Source organism: Oncorhynchus kisutch, linkage group LG8 (genome assembly GCF_002021735.2).
Source record: "Oncorhynchus kisutch isolate 150728-3 linkage group LG8, Okis_V2, whole genome shotgun sequence".
In the NCBI taxonomy this organism is placed as follows: Eukaryota; Metazoa; Chordata; class Actinopteri; order Salmoniformes; family Salmonidae; genus Oncorhynchus; species Oncorhynchus kisutch.
Genome location: NC_034181.2, coordinates 44,859,789 through 44,873,235, shown reverse-complemented (window position 1 = coordinate 44,873,235; position 13,447 = coordinate 44,859,789). Strand labels below are relative to the sequence as shown.

The following is a 13,447-nucleotide window of genomic DNA, read 5'->3' as shown; positions in this document are numbered from 1 at the left end:
GGAGTAAGTGAGGAAATTTCACTCCATCACACACACTGTCTACACACTGCAGCACGTCTCCTCCGTTTTAATAAGTGTTAACACAATGTGTGTGTCCCTCTTCCGCCCGTCCATGTCAAACCTGCCCCACACATTAGCACCTGGTGTGTGTTGACAACAGCAAAATGACACTTTCACACATCCCCAGACTATAAAATGATTCTTATTTTCACACTCTCTCCGACCGACGGCTTTAGCCAAAGCTCCCACCACTCCCTTTAGGATTATTCGTATCAAACTTTCAGACACTCTCAAATAAGACAAATCTGAACAAATTGCAGCAGTAGTGGGAGTACTTTCACCAGCAATTATATAACGATTTTATACAAGTATTAATTAGGGGCATACTTTATTAGGATCTATTTTGGGTTTTTAGGTCATAACTATTTCGCAAAATCTCTGACACCGACACCTTAATTGCTAGACAAATATTTTGAGTTTAAATATATTCAATGAAATAAATAATTCCGTTTTTAAATCAGCAGAGACTTTTAAGGAAGCTGTAAAATAGAAAATGAAGTAAGAATGAATTGAATCACAATATTAAGACCGACAGAGAAGTTGCTAAATGAAACAAACGTGATTAAATACATTTGTTTTTCCAGTTTGCTTCTATAAAAATATCATTGTCATTACCAAACTAAGTACAGGATCACCATCAAAATGACATCACTGACAGCTGCCCATTAAAACAAGTCAAACAATATCAAGACAAACAAATAACTGACAGCCCTATAAAACCCATTGTTCCACACATCATAACACACATTGATATAGAGCATCGACCCACACGTTGACGTTTTTCAGAAGAAGCCTTTTATTAGGGAGCTTATATGATTCTTTAGCTAGAGGAGTTCCTCGGCTGTTGGCTCTGACTTAAGTTCATTTTCTTCCAGTGTGTTAGGTGCTGCACATACGGCCCCGCACCACAGCCCCACCTGGGCTGGGAGCGGAGCTGGAAGGGAGGGAGACGTCTTTCTCATCTTCCTCCTCTTTTGGGCATACTAGCTATCTGCAGTGGGAGGGAGGGAGGGGTAAAGTAATAGGTCAGGTTCTATTAAAGAGGCTTAGCTCAGTTCAGCACAGGCCCGGGGCTGTCTTTGTTGGCACAGCCATCACGGAGCAGTTCACACGGACCTTACGACCGGAGAGGATGAGGAGAGGAAAATGGGAGAGAGGAGGTCCGCTCCAGCTCTGTGCCACTGCCCACTGGTGGCAGGCTGGAAAAATGACTGGCAACACTGTCTTCCTCTCAATCAGAGGCGAGGAACGAGAGAGAAAGAGAGGGAGAGAGGACAAGACAAAGGGTGAGGGTGGATGGAGAGAGAGATAGAGGAGAGAGAGAGACGGAAATAAAAGACAAAGAAAGAAAGAAAGAAATGGATTGGGGAAGAGAGAGATGGATAAAGGGAGAGTACCTTCATAGAAACCCGAAGTGTTCAACCCATCCATCCATCAATCTATGTGCCTAAGATCTACGCAGCATATAGGGCAAAGCATTAATGGGTGAGCAACATTAGGCCTACTGAGCTAATGCTAGCCCTGTGTGGCCCAGCCCTGCCTGGGCTGATTGTGGCTAACCCTTAGTGCTGCCCAGTCACCCTGAAGCATTACTGTGAGAGGGACCGGTGTTCCCCAGCATCACCCTGCATCCTCCAGCATCACAGACTTCTGCAGTAGGGCCATGGGTTCATCGCCTAGTCGGAAACCATCCTTTACGTCGACAGAGGAAGGTCTCAGGCAAACATTGGTCTCTGGGTCTCTTCCTCGCTCTCCTGTTCTGTCCAACAGCAAAGGCATTTTACACTAAGGGGAAAGAGAGTTAAGAGGCTGAACCGCAGAGTTTATTTATTCAATCATCAATGTATTCTGGTGTTTTGAATATCTCTGAAGTGAATGCCGACAGTAAGTACAAGGTCTTTTTTATTAAAGGTGGTGCCATCGCTATGTAATTAGGGAGGAAAAAAATGGATGAACTTGTATTTAACAACAAATGATATGTATAATTTATAACGAAGTACTATTACACATGAATATAATTACTACCCTAGTTAGCGCCGATTGTCTCGATTGCCTGTCAGCGGTGAAAAAAATCTCACGCTCTCGCTTGGGGTGTGGACACTGATGTTGCGTCAGTGTTTCTTTATGCAGTGCTTTGCAGGATAAGCTTCACACACACCCTTCCCATGCCCCTGAGTGCCCTGTGCCACCGCCACACAGAGCCCTGGCCCAGAGGGCAGCGGTCAGAGGGGTCACCTAGGCCCCTCCGAGGGGGACGCACCCCCGTCACCCCTCTCCGGACGCTCTTTAGCGCTCCTTTGTCGGGCCTGTCGAAGACCAGCCGACTCCCCTCAGATAGCACAACAATGGCCGCCGCTCAGGAAGCCCTGCTCTGCCGTCAGTCTCTGCCCTCCTCCATCTCCCAGTGTGTCACTAACGCCGCGCTGAGTATCAGCCTGACATCTCACACACACAGATCTTATTATACATCCCATTCAACGCCATCAACGGGTCTAATCAGTTCGCAGAGAAAGTGCAGATGCGCATCGACAAAGGAGAAAACGCAAATGCTGCGCGTCAACAGGGAAATATTGATGGGTCGTTTATGTTTATTTGGACCCAACCCGCTTTGATAAAACTACGCGGTCAGACTGTGGTCATATTTGGCCGTGAGACAGTGTAACGGTAACGCACCATTGTCTGCCTTCTCAGTGGCATGGTTTAAAGGAGGCTGACAAAAAAAAATATATATATTTTTTTTTAAATAGGCTAAGGCATCCCTTTAAGAAGATGCTATCTCCATGTTCACAGTTGGGCTGTAATGAAATGAAACGTGTCTCACTTGTGTGTGTGGAGAGAGGCGGCCGAAACCGTGCACGTGTGTGTGTGTGTATAGAGTCTTTGATGTGTGAGCTCTCATGTAGCAAGCACGGCCTTTGGGCACAGCAAAAAAGGACAGGCACTTGACAGGTACAAAGCATGGCTGATAATGGTCAAGGGGGCATGTGGGTAGGAAAGGGGATGATTGTGTGTGTGTGTGTGCGCTTTAAGGAAAATATATTGTAGTATGTGAGCTTCAGGAAGATGGGTGTATCAATGTGTATACAAATGTGTACACGATGGCATTGTACACTGATGTGAGAGGGGATCTGTATGTGCTCGCTACATTATCAGCTACGGCTGGCAACGCTCTGTCTAATCCCTATTGGGGGGTTGTTCTTGTGTTAATATCAGGGCAGCTGACACTCCCTGTACCGACACCATCGGCTATACTTCCTTGTTTCTGTGATAGCCCTCCAGTGATTGGTTGTCGCGACTTGACAGGCAGAGGGCAAAGGCGCGCTCGCCACCGTCCAACCAATCAGAAGGCGAGGGAGGGAGACAAGGCGGCAACATGTCTGGAGGCGACACTGGGGATAGGCGGCACCAAGGCATACAGAGGAGAAAAAAAGACCAACCTGGAAAATGAACGTGGGGAATCAAAGCCACATCGAGACACTCGGTCTCAATTCATGAACACACATTCATGGCTAATTCAGCAGATAATGATGCTTCCACAATGTGTTCTATTGAGATGAAACCTTAATAAAGCCTTACACTAATACCTGAGATACAGGTAGAAAGCATGGGAGGATATATATAAATATATATGTGTATGGGAGGATATATAAATATATATATGAGAGAGAGAGAGAGAGAGAGAGAGAAAGCGAGAGAGAAAGCGAGAGAGAGCGAGAGAGAGCGAGAGAGAGAGAGAGAGAGAGAGAGAGAGAGAGAGAGAGAGAGAGAGGGAAAGCGAGAGAGAGAAAGAGAGAGAGAGAAGAGAGAGAGAAAGAGAGCGAGAGGGAGAGAGAAAGAGAGAGAGAGGGAGAGAGAGAGAGGGAGAGAGAAAGTGAGAGAGAGATATTCTCTTTGAGCCCATAGAGAAGCATGGGAGGCCCTGGTGGTGGAGCATGCGGGAATGGAAATACAGTTATATGAAATGGGCCCCTCCTGGGCTGAGGCAGGCCCCCCTCTCTCTCAGGGCCACCCCTGCTCTGGGTGACCCTGCCTGTCTCCGGCTCCACGTGGGCTTTTTCAGCAGCCAGGGGCCCATTATCCCCCTCTCCTCGTCTCTCCCAGAAACCACACAGCTCACAAAGCACTGTCAGATTAAGACACTGTACCCCCCCCCCCCCCCCACCAACCCTCTCTCACATATACACATACCCACAACCCCTCTTTCGCACACCCACCACCAGCCCTTCTACACCCCCAACCCCATCGCTCCCCATCTCTCCCCATCTCTCTCACACACCCCAAGACCAGCCCTTCTAATACACATATAGATGTAGGATCATCATTTGATCACTCTTTTGACGCTGAGAATTTTCCTGCAGACAAGCTTTGTGATTGACACAAATTCACTGAAAACCCACACTAACAAAGATATATTAACAGTATTCCACTTTTCATGTAGCCTAATTTTGACCAGCTAATAGCCTAACCACAATGCCAGCATCATTAAGGACTAACCGTTCAGATCCTGTTGCTGACCTAATATGTTCCTGTGGCTATCTGAGATTTATCTACACTACTGTCCCGAGTAAATAGATTCACTCACTCACTCACACCAAAAAAAAGCACCCACAACCACACCAAATTGATTGTCTCATAGACAGCAGGTGTCTTCGCACAACAACATGGTTTATTACTGTACAGAGACAGTCAATTCAATGCCGCCTTCAATAACAACCTGAACTGGTCTCTGTGATCCTCACTGTGTTTATAATAACGATCAACATTAGCATAATTAGGCCATGTCCTAATCCACAGTAACCTTATCTAACAAGTCAAGTTCTGTTCAGAGCGGGGAAAAACAAGGAAGTTTAACCTTGGCATGGGATGTGTGCTCATTTAGATATTGTTTACAGGCTCAACTGAATATTTATACAGGAGTTCAAAGTGGAGCGTTGTTGGGGAGGAAGTGAGGAGAATAGGAGTGGTTCATATCCCCCTGTGCCTCGGAATCTTTTCATGTCTGACTTAACATCTCTCCTTCTCCCCCCCCCACCCCCCTCCCCTCTTCTGGTCCTGTTTATTTTCAGCACCTCCGCACGGACGCACACACACAAACACACACACGCGTCAGCGATAGGAGCAACACACTTGACGCAAAGCAAAGGCTCCCTCACATCTCAATTATTTATACGTCTCCTGGACGATTTCATCTCAGCAACTCGGCTACATTTAGCTTGCTTTCATTTTCTGAGCTACTGTAGAAGCTGGTTGACACCAGAGAAGATAGCCCAAATCTCCCGAGGCCCTCTCTACGCTCCCTTACTCTCATTCACTCTTTCTGATACACTCCGTTTCCAATAGAATGGATGACCCCTGCCTGTACAGTACCAGTCAAAAAAGTTTGGACACACTTACTCATTCCAGGGTTTTTCTTCGTTTTGACTCTTTTCTGCATTGTATAATAATAGTGAAGACATCAAAACTATGAAATAACACATGGAATCATGTAGTAACCAAAAAAGTGTTAAACGAATCAAAATATATTATATTTGCGATTCTTCAAAGTATCCACCCTTTGCCTCGATGACATTTTTGCACACTCTTGGCATTCTCTCAACCAGCTTCATGAGGTAGTCACCTGGAATGCATTTCAATTAACAGGTGAGCCTTGTTAAAAGTTAATTTGTGGAATTAATGCGTTTGAGACAATCAGTTTTGTTGTGACAACGTAGGGTTGGTATATAGAAGATGGTCTTTTACCAAATAGGGCTAAGTCCATATTATGGAAAGAGCAGCTCAAATAAGCAAAGAGAAACAACAGTCCATCATTATTTTAAGACCTGAAGATCAGTCAACACGGAAAATGTCAAGTTTTTTCAAATGCAGTAGCAAAAACCGCTATGATAAGCGCTATGATGAAACTAGCTCTCATGAGGACCGCCACAGGAAAGTAAGACCCAGAGTTATGTCAGCTGCAGAGGATAAGTTCATTAGAGTTACCAGCCTCAGAAATTGCATCAGATGACCTGGCCTCCACAATCACCCGACCTCAACCCAAGTGAGATGGGTTGGGATGAGTTGGACTGCAGAGTGAAGGAAAAGCAGCAAACAAGTGCTCAGCATATGTGGGAACTCCTTCAAGACTGTTGGAAAAGCATTCCAAGTGAGCTGGTTGAGAGAACTACATGATTCCATATGTCTTATTTCATAGTTTTGATGTCTTCACTATTATTCTATAAAGTAGAACATAGTAAAAAGAATGAAAAACCATTAACTGAGTCTGTGTGTCCAAACTTTTGACTGGTATTGTACCGTTACATATTACCTCAATTACCTCGACTAACCTGTACCCCCACACATTGACTCAGTATTGGTACCCCCTGTATATCGCCTCGTTATTGTATTATTGCTCTTATTTAAAACATTTGACTTAATAATAATTTCTGAACTTGTTGGTTAAGGGCTTGTAAGTAAGCATTTCACGGTAAGGTCTGTTGTATTCGGGGCATGTGACAAATAAAATGTGATTTGAAGGGATGAAAATAGCAGTGTGGGTATAGGCAAACTATAGCAAGTCCCAGGCATTTTTGAGCTTGAGGAACACAACCAATAACATGGATTTACCTCCATTGAACCACACTATGGTAAGACCCATCCATTTCAACACACAAGGACTGTGTTAACTCCACAACACATGTCAAGAGATTAGGCTGATACTAAATTCCTCTTGTCTGATGAAACTACACACACAGACAGAGATTTAGACAAACACACACACACACACACAGACAGACACACACACACACTCTTGGAGAGCCCATCCTATGGTGATGCATACACTAGCACACACACTGCTTCATCAGCTCTCAGCGCGGCACACCGTGGGGGTGTGGTGGTGGGGGCTGGACGGAGCATTAATCAACGGTCAGGTGGAATTTGTCAGAGCTATCGATTGTGCAAGTAAATGTTACAGAAGTCATTTGTCAAAAAATAAACAAATACAGGAGGGCAACGTGTCAAGTGTTCACGGTGAAGTGACAGTGAACACACACACACACACACACACTCCTGTGTTCCTGTGGTTACACCAACCAGCCTGCTATAGTTTTCACCATGTGTTGATCAGATGATGAACGTTGATCCAACGTTAGAGATTAAACAGAGGAACAGACGGGAAGTAAAAAGCAGAACATTCGTTTAGTAGATCATCTACAAACATGATTACCCCTCAAATACACGGAGAACCTACCTCGTATTGCACTGTCATAGTGTTGTATCCTTGGGTATCAAATCAGTCACCTACATTAAGTGTCTGTACAGTAGATTGTTCCTGAGGTCCACACAGCTCTGAGGCCTTACCAGGGAGACAAAGACACACTGAGGTAGGGCTAGCTGGAAATAAATACAAATCCCCATTCTTACGCCGTTAGCATTGTGATTTATATATTCTATTGTCTTCCCTCAGCATACACATCCATTTTTAATGGAGGGGGAGATATAGATCATGGAATGATCGGTGCCTCCTTATTTTCCTGTCCAACTATTTAATGTATAAATCAGAGTCTTGCACCCCAGTGGGGGAGACGGCCGGGGGAAGCAGAAGGCAGCTCGGCCCGGCTCAGGGCCACCGGAGGATGGTTCTGGAGGCAACTGGTGACAAGTGTGTGTGTGGGGGGGGGGGGGGACGACGACGACTACGACATACAGTATGCAGAGAATCAACAGACCAGGGCTAGTGAAGGGCTTCTATAAATCACTACATCACACAAACACATCCCCATAGCAAACCTAAGCATTACACACTGTCCATACCTTTGTTATGTATGCATCTTTGTATGACAGGTGCGCGTGCGTGTCTCTGTGTGAGCAAGACTGTACGGGGAGAGATGGCACGCACAATGTCCACAACTCCCCTCTGTTGTAGTTACTGTTTTCACCAGCAATGACAACTGTAAACCACTAAAGAGAAGGGTCACACACCTCCACAACCACATATAAAGGTACCTCAAGTTGACCCACAGGAAGCCAAACCCCTGAGGCCACGTGATGCCTGATCCCCTAGGTCTACATCTGGCCACTCAGCAGCTATAGGGCTTGGAGGCAAGGGTTTGGGATTAGGGGCTTGGACTAGTGGCTTGGGCTTGAGGAGGCGTGACTGGCTCCGGAGCTGTGATCTGACATCCAGGCTGTAATCTGGGGATGTCTGGGGGTGAATAATGAGATCCTAGTAACCAGGCCCAGGTATTAATCTTAGTGAACACCACAGGCCTTGGGCGACCTTTAGGGGTTAGGGGTTAAAGTGGAATCCTTTGACCTCTGCACTGTTATTGTGGCCAGAAAGTGAGGGCCAGGGGCAAGCTGGTGGTCCTGCTGGGATTGTTGATTATGTATTTATATGTGTGTGTGTGTGTGTGCCCGCCCATACAAAACCATAGGAAAGCATAATGTAACTTGCTTTCTTTAGTAGTAAGTGTGTGTACCAGGCTACATGTCATGCTAGCCTGATGGAACATGATATTTACCATGGTAACCTGCCATCTCATCACTAGAACTGCACCATAGGTACAAGAGTCAGGTGAGTTGGCCGCAGCCAGTCTCAACATCTGTTTAAAGTGTTAACAGCAGGCATGGCTGCAGCTCTGCCCTGCCATTTACTCTGGCAATTTTCTCAGGATGTGACCTCAAAGAAAAAAAGCGTTGAAGGACTGCGTGCGCGTGTGTGTGTGTGTGTGTGTGTGTGTAATACAGAGCATTTTCCATAGTGTCTTAACACATGGCTTAGTACATGCTTGAGAGGACACACATGGAGCTACGCAAACATGATGGAATCCCCTTTATCCTTTACAAAGGGGCATACACATAGGCCTACACACGTACGGAAGAGTCTTCCTTGAAACAACAAGATAAACCAAGCTCATAGTTTCCTATTAAACTCGGACATTCCCGAAAATAGCTTTTAAGCAATTAACCGTTCAAGGCAGTCCTAAAATAAATGCCCCGTCCCATCACACCACCACAACCAGCGACACCCTCTTAAAAAAATATAATAACATTTGAAGACCACCTGTTGTCTATTATTTTTACATACTGCTTTCTCATAAATCATAACACTAGGTAATTAATCAAGCTGTCAAAACGGGGACTGGGGGTCACATGGCAGGGTCAGGGGTCGTATCCATGCCGATGGAGGTCAGGGTCACACCACATTCCTCATTATCAAGTTGGGATGAGAGAGGGCCCGAGCAAACAAAAGCGAAAGCAGATGGAGAGGGACGGATGGAGAAAAAAAAAAGAAGGAAAAATGAGGAAAAAAAAAAAAATTGGGACAAAGAAAAATGAAAGAAGCTGTCAGCTGCCTGCAAATGAAGATAGGGGAGCCGACACTGAGAGGGGAGGCGCGAAAGGGTGGAGGGGAAAAAAATGAGATAAAAAAAATAAAAAAAGGACGGGCATAAAAGAAAAGAACAAGAGAAAAACTACAAGATGTTTCTTCCGTACAGACACAACATTTGTTGGCAAGAGGGCGGAGGAGGAGGGGGCAGTGGTTTGCGAGGCCCGTCTCCATTTGAAAACATGGGGATACAGATGTGGCAGATATGACTGTTATCTGCCTGTGTCTATCTATTGAGAGAAATGATCAAGCACAAAGATCGTCTCTCTCTCTCTCTCTCTCTCATCAAAGTCACGATTAGATGGAGCAGACAGATGGACACGCATCGACAACAGATAGACAGATAGATGCAATAGAAGGACAATGAAACGCTCATTTACCATAAACAGCCCATGTCCTGCAAATATATTCAAAACACACATAACAAGTACCATAGAGGGAAACAGAAAGGTTGCTACTCCTGTCATTGCTTGTGATTAAGGGAATTATTTCAAAACGCTGCCTTTTCCCTCTTTGGTCGCCTACATGTGATCACAGGTACTCCCCATATTCAAGTTGTGTCAAATGAAGCAAGTTAAAACCACACGGCAGTGAATATTTTATCCTAACTTAAGCTTGCACAATCAAAGGTGGGGGGTGGGGGGGGGGGGAATGCTTGGTAAGGGCGAGAGAGAAGGAAGAAGAAAATAAGAAAAACAATCTCAAAAACGCTAATGCCGCGGAACTCCTCGCATTAGAGTCGCGCATCCCTCCCCGGCGTGAGACGCCGAAACCTCTGGCGTGGCGCTCTATCAAAAAACATCACTCCTAAATGAGACGCGACCACTGCGCAAAATTAGCTGTCAACCTTTCCTCAAAATCGCTGTTAATCTCGTTCCCAGTGTTTGCGGATTTATCAGCACATGCATCAATGTCAGCTCCTTGGTTACTGAGGCGCACTACTTGGGAGAAGTTATAATTAAAAATGTTTAGGCATGGGGGGGGGGGGGGGGGGGGGGGAACAGCATCTTCGCTTCCTTGTCTCCTGCAGGAGTCTGCAGAAGACGACGTGATAAAGAGACAAGCCTCTCTCTCGTTGTCGTCAAACTCAGGGGTCGGCGAGCGCTGCTATCGCTGTAATGATGTCCACGCAGCACTGGAGACGAGAGCCATTATTTAACCGTGCTTTGACTCAGAGGAAAACAATGTCCCGCACATCCTTCTCACTCTTATCAACTGTTGAACGGACAGGCTTACTCCCTTATCAAGAGTGTTCCACACACACCAGAGGAAAGACAAGTGATCCTAGAAATTCTCCTGGACTTTAACCCCAAATAATAGAAAACAAGGAAATACCGATAACTAACAATAAATCATTACATACATAATACAAAGGTCTACACACGTTGTTTCAAGTATTCAGATACAGTTGTATCGCTATAGTACCCATCCAATAAGGTAGCATGTTCTGTAACCCAAAAATTAACTGTATCTCTAACTAACCAGCAGCAGAATACTTCAAAATACATCAAAACAAGGTCCTTGACTGACCTGAAGAAACAAACAACTACTTCACAATGTTATTAAATACTTGATACTTGTCCAGCATCCCTCTTATTATGTAGCTGGCCTTTCCAAACCATCACTATTCTATCCAGCATGTGTCAAGACGAGAGGGGGTGGGGGGGGGGGGGACAGACAGGGGCGGCATTAGCTATTCAACGGGCCTGTCTCTCTGTGTGTTCGCTAGGCTACCTCTGGGACTGGGCTGCTGAGATGTCCTGGAAACTTACCCCTTATATCACATACCCTGGCCTGGCCCCGCCCGTACGCCCGTCTGTCTGTCTGCCTGGCCAGACCTGGTCAGATGACAACAGGCCAGACAGCTTGGAAAAGAGAGAGACATGTATAATACATCCTGCATAAATAAATCTCCCAGTTGAGATTTTTGTCCTCCCTCGTCTCCCTCTCACTCTCCCCTGGGTTGGGGTGTCGGGTCGCGAGACAACCGTGTGTGGATCTGCGAAACTCCTACTGCTCTGTAGGTGTGTGCAAATAGTTCACAAACAATGTGTGCGAGATTGTGAGTGTCGCCAAGCTCATTCCCATAAGGGCAGACACCTCCCTCTGGCATCTTGGCCTCAACAATATCATACTCACTCAAAACCCATGGGACTCTCCTATAAGGGTAGTGGGCAGTCTAAAGTGTGCTTGTCTCGTCTTTAACATGCCAATGACAGTATAGAGGCAGGTCCAACTAGCTCTCACGGCCTCACGTCAGAATTAGACGTTCATCCATGTTTTGCAAATGTCAAATTTTGAAGTAGCTGAAAACATCAAATGTTGAAGTATTTAAGGTTACATTATTAAGATTAGGGTTAAATTCAGGGATTAACTCCAAAATCTTAAAGTTAGGCATTAACTCTGTATGGTTGAGTTTAGGGTTAAGGTTTGGGATAGGCTTAAGACCAAAATCTCAAAAACAACTTGCAACCTTTGGAATCAGAGGCAGATGCTTATCCCCATCCGCCATTCCCGTCCACAGTGCCCTAGCAAAACAGAAAGCTACTTGAAGGTAACAGCGCTCACGGTTACCACGTCATCTCCCGACATCCACAGACATGGATGGGCAGGTCAGTGTATAGGCGTGGTACCATTACCCAGCGCTGTCCTGGTCAGAGATGAGAAGCTGACGGGTCTTGCCGCTACTGATCAACAAACACAGACAGACGGGTGGACCACGAGTCAGGTGTGGAGGGGTCAAATGGGTAGGGACCTGGCGGGCTAGTAAAGTGGCGGCAGTGGGCTCGTCTGGTTGGCTGCTACTCTCATTTAAGCGGAGGACGAGAGTGATGTAGACCAAGGACTCAGGGGCCACAGCACAGTCGGCTCAGGGCTCTCTGCTCTCTCTCTCAGGCGACGCCTGACCACCAGAACACACACAACCTCCCTCAAACACACACGCGCCTGCAGTGAGCAGATCATCCTTTTTTTTTCTCATCCTGCTCCTTCTCATCCTTCTTCTCCTCCTCAGCCGAGAGGACAGACCTTTAAGTCGCTTATTCCCCTCTTCATTAGAGAGAAAATGAACTCTGGTAAACGCTTGTTAAAGCCCTTACCTACACTCCCCCGGTTAATGCGAGTGATCCATTTGTGTCTGTTTCTGGCTGACAACGCTTACCGGAAGATTAATCGTGGGGTGTCAGGCGACGGCAACCCCTGTCCCTTTCCCATTTCCTTTCTTCTGGGCTGCAGACGTAATAATGGAGCCCGTCTTTTGTTGTAACAGCGTGATTAGTGAGGAGAAAAGGAGCGCGGGCGGGGGGGGGGGGGGGGGGGAACCACTGCCCTTCACAACTTCATACAAGTGTAGATGTGCGCTTGCGAATTAGGATCACTTGACTACGGCGAAGTGCGGTTATTAATTCATCTCCATACGGCAAAGAGAGAAGGGATATAATAAATGGCTTATTAATATTTCCCATTTGGTCCGGCTGTCTTTATCTGTATCTGGTGCAGGGCAGGAGAGAGAGGGGCCTGTGTCGTCCCACCCCAGGGTCCATCAGTCACTGAGGCCCTGCGGCGATCCCTCTTGCTTACGGGAATGACAACGTGAAGTGCTCCTTCCAATCCCTGGGTGCAAGGGATAATCGCTGCTCATTACCGGCCCATTCCCAGGAATGCCTGCCTACCGGGGAAGCACGAATCCTCCACTGGATTGGGAGCGAACCCTGAGTGGACCAGCCACGGGAATCACCCCCCCAAAAAAAGTATGTTAAAATGAAAACAAGATACCTTTTCTTTTATTTATTCAGGCAACCCACACTCTATAAGACACATATATACATACATATGCATACATATATACATATTCCCCCTCTGCCAGGGCCAATGGACCAGGGTGGCTCCAAAAGCTGGGGGATTGTGGGCGACTGGCGGTGTCTCATTAAATTTGCTGGGTTGTCTAATTGTCTTGCGCGGACCTCCGAGAGACTAGTACATTATACTCATCGCAATTAAGCAAACAAAAGAGTTGAG

General features: G+C 46.2%; 1 protein-coding gene across 8 annotated transcripts in view; it reads right to left on the bottom strand.

Annotated features, from left to right (window-relative positions):
* LOC109895621 (cotranscriptional regulator FAM172A homolog) overlaps positions 1-13,447 on the bottom strand; it is a 262,316-nt gene that overhangs the window by 189,298 nt on the left and 59,571 nt on the right. The gene's annotated exons all lie outside the window — the stretch shown is intronic.